Source organism: Triticum urartu, chromosome 3A, assembly GCF_056163025.1.
Source record: "Triticum urartu cultivar PI428250 chromosome 3A, HENAU_Tu73, whole genome shotgun sequence".
Taxonomy (NCBI): domain Eukaryota; kingdom Viridiplantae; phylum Streptophyta; class Magnoliopsida; order Poales; family Poaceae; genus Triticum; species Triticum urartu.
Genome location: NC_141875.1, coordinates 23,799,234 through 23,806,511, shown reverse-complemented (window position 1 = coordinate 23,806,511; position 7,278 = coordinate 23,799,234).

Sequence of the window (7,278 nt, the reverse complement as noted above, 5' to 3'; positions counted from 1 at the left end):
GCCGTGATCTTCGATAACAGGACGACTTGGAGTTGTACCTTGACCTTATGACAACTAGAACCGGATACTTAAGAAGACACACCCTTCCAAGTGCCAGTTACAACCGGTGATCGCTCTCTTACAGGGCGATGAGGGGAGGATCATCGGTTAGGATTATGCTATGCGATGCTACTTGGTGAACTTACCATCTACTCTCGTCTCCTGCTGCAAGATGGAGGTGGCCAGAAGCGTACTCTTCGATAGGACTAGCTATCCCCCTCTTATTCTGGCATTCTGCAGTTCAGTCCACATATGATACCCTTATTCCATTTGATACCAATGCATACATATGTAGTGTAGATCCTTGCTTGCAAGTACTTTGGATGAGTACTCATGGTTGCTTTACTCCCCCCTTTCCCCCTTTCTATACTCGATTGCTGCGACCAGACGATGGAGCCCAGGAGCCAGACGCCACTGCGGATGACGACTACTACTACTCGGGAGGTGCCTACTACGACGTGCAGCCCGCTGACGGCGACCAGGAGTAGTTTAGGAGGATCCCAGGCAGGAGGCATGCGCCTCTTTCGATCTGTATCCCAGTTTGTGCTAGCCTTCTTAAGGCAAACTTGTTTAACTTATGTCTGTACTCAGATATTGTTGCCTCCGTGACTCGTCTATGATCGAGCTCTTGTATTCGAGCCCTCGAGGCCCCTGGCTTGTAATATGATGCTTGTATGACTTATTTTATCTGTAGAGTTATGTTGTGATATCTTCCCGTGAGTCCCAGATCTTGATCGTACACGTTTGCGTGTATGATTAGTGTACGATTGAATCGGGGGCGTCACAGAGGAGGTAGAGTCTTGAAGGCCACTCGGTGTTGCTTCCCTGCTAGACAATCTGAACATTTCTAGATGTGAACTCCTTTCACACCCTTCAACAATTTTTTCTTCACTAGCACTTTCATCCCCTTCTCACTCATGTTCCCAAGTATCTTGTGCCATAGAGCATAATGATCATCCTTCTCTAGTGCATTGACAGAAGCACTAAAGAGCTTAGCATGAACATGATACAACACTGAGACCATTTTACCTCTTGCAACAATCATGTTACCTTTGGTGAGCTTGTACTGCCCTTTTCCAAAACTGCTCAAGTAATCATCTCCATCAAGAAAACCAACCAAGATAATATTGAGACGAAGTGCCTCGACATGCCTCACAGATTTGAGGACTAACCTTGTACCATTTGCGGTCTCCAAATGCACATCTCCTTTTCCAATGATGGCTGCTCTATCATTGTTCCCCATCTTCACAACACCGAAATCACCTGATATATAGTTAGTGAAGAGCTCTCTGCGAGATGTAGCATGAATGGTAGCACCACTGTCTGATATCCAAATCATCTCCTCACCATCCACAAGATTGACGGTTTCATCAGAAACAACAGTGATCTTCTCCTCAACAGTGGAACCAAATCTGCCCTCATTTTGTTCATGCATAACAAGCATGATGTCCTCCTCTACTGTAGTAACTCGGTTGCCCTCTGTGTCACTATCACTGTCAACTTGCTTCTGATCTTACTTCTTCTTTTTCTTTTTGTCTTTCTTCCACTTGTCACATTGCCACTTAACGTGGCCCTTCTGATGGCAGTGATGGCACTCATAATCAGCATACTTACTTTTTGATTTGCTCCTACCTCTTTCTACCCCTTTACCAGGACCTCTGCTCTTACTTCTCCCCCTGGACTGAGTGACCAGCACCTCTGAATGTGAGGAAGAACTAGCTTCAGCCACCTTTCTGGACTCTTCATTTAGTACCCTGGTTTTCACAAGATTCCAAGTGACAACTCCATTAGGTGCTGAATTGCAAACCATGACCTTAAAGGTCTCCCAGCTGTCCGGTAATGAGCCTAGTAGAAGCAAAGCTCTCACTTCATCTTCAAATGTTATTCCCATTGTAGAAAGCTTATTTATAATGCCTTGGAATGTATTCACATGATCTACAATTAGAGTGCCCTCTTTGTACCTCAAGCACATCAATTGTTTGATCAAGAACATCTTGTTTGTACCTTCTTTTCGGGCAAACAACTCTTCCAATTTCTGCCATAAGGTGCGTGCATGTGTCTCATCAATGATATGGTTCAAAACATTATCATCGACCCATTGCCGAATGAACCCACAAGCTTGGCGATGAAGTACCTTCCACTGACCTTCCTCAATACCCTCTGGCATCTCAGTGGAGAACACTGGCTTCCAGTATTCTTTCACATACAACAAGTCATCCATCTTGCCCTTCCATGCTTGATAATTTGTACCATTCAAAGATATTATCCTTCTGGTATTCACTTCCATCTTTCACCACAAGAAACTCAAAAATTTGCACAAGCAAACCAAGGCTCTAATACCACTTTGTTGGGGCTGGAAAGCAACAATGCGCTGCACAAATTCACCGACACGGCAAATATGCACACTACACAGCCCCCTCCACTTGTGATGAACTTTGAGAACTGCTTCAACCAACAAGTAAGCAGCGGAATAACACAAACAACATGCACATGTGACACATGATTTAACGTGGAAAAACCTCCTCAACTTGAGGGGTAAAAAACCACGGCTGTGGACCGACCGGTCCATGCAACTTCACTATGAGAATGATGAGTACAAAGTATGCTCTAGAACCTCTAGAGAGATTTACAACACACTCTCCACGTTGCCAACTGGCAACAGCAACAACAGCCACAAGAGGCAAGATTTCAGCAAAGCAGAGTTTACACAGCTTCTGTATCCTTCAGTGTTTTGCAAACTGCTCTTAAACCGCTGAACCAAACAGCACCAAATTTGGCAGACAAGTAGACACATGAGTTCTTGACATCCCCTCCAAATTTCAGCTCAATCGGACATCATTTGCCTACACAAACTGTTCATTTCCCAAAACTACTCTGTTCTGAAACTGCAGCAGTCAGAGCTGGCAAAACCACTCTCAAATCTGATGCTCCGCTGACCCAATCCTCAAACCAGCTAACCAGATCAAAGTACTCAAAGTAAGGAACGAGCTCACCAAGTTTGGGGTCGATCCAAGCACGTTTGAGCCTCCAATCACCAGATTGAACACTGTCTAGTCAGATGCAGCAAATCTGGATAGAACATTTGCTTCTTCTTCTTCCTCCCTCTCGGCAAAGTTAGGCTAATAGAAATTATCCACATGGCAGAACTGATTGCCCAGTACAAAATATCTGTCGAGTTCTTCATTCAGCAGAACTAGGCAAACTGTTTGCCATCCAGTAAGCGTCCGACGCGTGGCAGTGCATTATTACCCAGTGCCACATTCCGCCCAGTTTGTAACGATCAAAACTGAGCAAACTTATGTTGATTATTTGCCCAGTCCACATATTTACCACGTTTTCTGCCTATGTAAACTTGGTGAATGTTTGCCTTTCGCCGAGTTCCACACTCGGCGCAATATGGCAGTAGACCGGCAAATTATATGTTTGCCGAGTTCTGAGCTCGGGAGAGAGCATAGTAGACTGATAAAAACGGGTGTTCGTCAAGTTTCTCCGGTGCATCTTGTGATGGTCTCATGCAAAATTATTACATCATCGAGTATATTCCTTCCTTGCATGAACACCATTTGAGATGGCCGGACAACATGGTCAGCTACCAAGTTTAACTTATTTGTAGTCACTTTGGTGAAAATATTGAAGCTAACATTAAGGAGGCATATGGGTCTAAACTGTTGGATCCGTTCGACCTCCTTAATCTTTGGTAACAAGACAATCTCGCCAAAATTACGTCTGAATAGGTCCAGTCAGTCGTCATGAAAACAATGGAACAGATCTGAAAGGTCAATCTTGATGATATCCCAAAAATTCTGATAGAATTATGTCGGGAAACAATCTAGGCCTGGAGCTTTGTTATGTTTCATTTGAAACACCGTCGCTCTCACTCCTCTTCTGAGAATGGTGCTGTTAGGATATCATTTTTTTCTACCGTGACTTGTGAAATATCATCTGTTCGTGTCTCGTCAAGGGTGAAGTTCCCTTCAGCTGGCAGTCCGAATAGAGATTTGTAGTATTTGATGATATACTTGAGACATGGAGTACTCTGATCTTCAGGATTTTCTTTCTACATGTATCGTTTAATTCGTAGGACCGAAATTCATACAGAATTTGTTTGAACAGAATTTCATAGGATCTTTTTAATCCACCCCAAAGCATATACTCGACAAACTGGGTATGAAGAATTTGTATGTTTGTTGTGTACAATGACACATCCGTGAATGAATAAACACACCAATCGTGTGTGCTATTGACAATAATGTTTATTCTATCACCGCGGTTTAAAAATCCGATCAAAGAGGTGCTAACTCAAAAGGAACTACATGAATGGAACACAGACTTGCTGGCCCAATTCTTGTTAGTACAACTCAACCATTCTGTAAGTTATATCAAGTTTACTCACACTTTATTGTACGTCCTCTTCAGATTCATATGCAGTCTGATGCAGCGCAAACTCACATGCAGTCTCATGCAGCGAGACGACCACCGTGATGAGCCTAACAACACGGAAACTGCATGTGTGAAAAACGGACTTGCCGGCTTCTTGCCAGTACAAGGAACCAGCACGGAGAATAGCGCATCGATGCTCCTGTGCAAAAATGCTAAACACACGGGCATTTTATGGAGCTGTTACGGGCTAACGATAAAATCCCCCCCCCCCCCCCCCCACCCCACACACACACACCTCCTATTTTCAGGTGGGTGAGGCCCAACCTCCCCCTTAATCCAATAGTAACTTGCCATGTCAGAAACTCCGTAAAACCCAGTAATAAGCCCGTGAATGTAGCATTGCTGTGCTCCTGTGCATAGTGGCCATGGAGGAGGTTCACACAGGGGTAACATCAACCAACCACGTGCCGCCGGCCCATTTCCTCCCACAGAACCGCTGTCTACTCCACCCATGATAATTAAATAAAAAATAATAGAAACACACCGGGCTTGTTTGTTTCGCTCCAACGTCCCGTAGCCACTATACATAGCTTATTACTGCAAATGACTTTCAGTCCGCTAAGGTCTTCCGGTCTAGGACTACACATGCTTTCAATTTAACATATAGCCTACTCACTTGCTACTAGTACTTGGTACTTGAGGAAGGAAGTCACTTTGCCATAGGCTCTTTATGTACACCGCATACCAAGAACATCCAATGCTCATGTATGTGGTCATGAGCATATTAATTACTGCACCTTGCATGCAATTCGTTCATCTTATGCATTGTTTCTCTTTCTCATTCACATATGCGCAAAATGTGTCTTTTACTAGAAACTAAATTTAACGACTTGCTGCATCTGGTCCTAATCAACATCTAGGAAGAAAAGTTCTATTTTTGCCAAACAGACAAGCAAGATAGGGTTTGTCACCGTCATCGAGGGATATGACCTGGTGGTACCAGTATAAAAGCCAATCTCAGGTGAAACATGTCCATCGGACACTACTTCCCCAAGATAAAGAGCCCATAGGACACTCTCATTGCCTAAGGTGGCATAGAGACGTAAGTGCCCCTCTGAGTCAACGTCCACATCACCAACAAATAGATGCATCCCGATGGGTTTGTCTCATTGCCTGAGGTGGCACAGAGACGTAAGTGCCCCTCTGAGTCAACGTCCAAATCACCAATAAATAGATGCATCCCGATGGGTGTGCAAACCGTTTGCGATGGGGTTTTTGACACATCAATAATGTCTTAGTATGTAATAGTAAAATCCATCATGCAAATGGTGTTGCCTTTAATGGGAAGTACATGCAAACAAGATACGTTGGTAATTTCTAGTCTATCAGCATGATTCTCTTCCACTAATTTGTGACTTTTCACTAATTCTTAGTCTTTATTTGATCTAAAAAAACTTGCCATGCTTATGAAAAGTTATTTAAGAAGAAAAACAAATGAGCAATACAAAATAAAAGGAAGCTGAATGGAATCATGAATCATTCTAATACGGTAACGTTGCTCAAAACTCAAAATACTAGGCAATCAAAATCTCATCCGAACTAGACCCACGTAGAACCTATAAAAAACAAAAAGGCATCCCTTTGCATTTACCAGATAGCAAGAAAACATAATATGGATGGAACCGGTTCAAGTTACTAGTTTGGAGTCAAATATATAAATCTCTGAACAATCTCTTATGAATACCTTGTACATTACAAGTAGATGTAAGATACAACGATTTTGGAATTGAATTTTGAACTTGGGCGGTCAATAATAGTTCTGAATCGAGCTGAAAGGTAAATGTCTGAATCACAATCTTGATTTATGCTCATGTACAAACATAAATTCCACCTTGACCTTCAGGAGACACAGGTATTCGCCGAAGGTCAAGTAGGGAGACGGGCACCATGCCGGGCCCAACCAGTGTGGCCATGCGGGGGCGTGTAACTAACAAGATTCTGCCTGCACCACTTCATTCCATTTGACTAATTTTTCTCTGCACGGCCCGACAATAGTTACGGCGTTCCCATGATCCCACCTCCATTGGGGCATGCCACATTCCATCCAAAGGGACAATGCCTGGGATGGCTTATTGCATACTCCATGTATGCTAGTTAAATCAAAATTTATAGCAAAACAATGTTTGTTTGTTTCACTCCAACATCCGAGAGCAATTGTACTGGTAGCTTATAAATTTCTTCATGTACATTACTAAGTCCAGGACTACATACTTCCATTTAAAGCTAGAAATTGTTGACTTACTAATACTTGGTTCATGAGGAAGGAAAACACTTTCCGATGGGTTGTATATATACACACCAAGATCATCTAGTGGCCATGCATTCATGTAGGCATGAATATATTATTACTCCACCCTGCATGCAATAAGTTTGTGCTACACATTGTTTCTCTTTTTTCTCTCATGAAGAATGCATGAACATATGTGTGACACCTACTAGAATACTTAGACAGGCTATTGCATTTGGGCCTGACAACGTCTAAGCTGGAAAGTTCCATTTTTGCCAAACTGGCAAGGGAGCTTGGATATTAAGCGTCACAGAGCGATACGACCTAGCAACAGTAGGATCTCAGGCGAAACATGTACATCTACTATAGTTCTACGAGATAAAGAGCCTAGCGGATAGCTTCTTTGCTTGAAGGGGCTAATCTAGATATGTAAATGATCATCAGAGCTGGTAGCTGGTGTCCATATCAGGAACAGACAAAACGCATCCCAACGGTTGCTCCAACCATTTTGTGATGGGGTTTTTGGGCCATCAAAATTTCGTAGTATGTAGTGGTGAAGCTATACAAAGTAG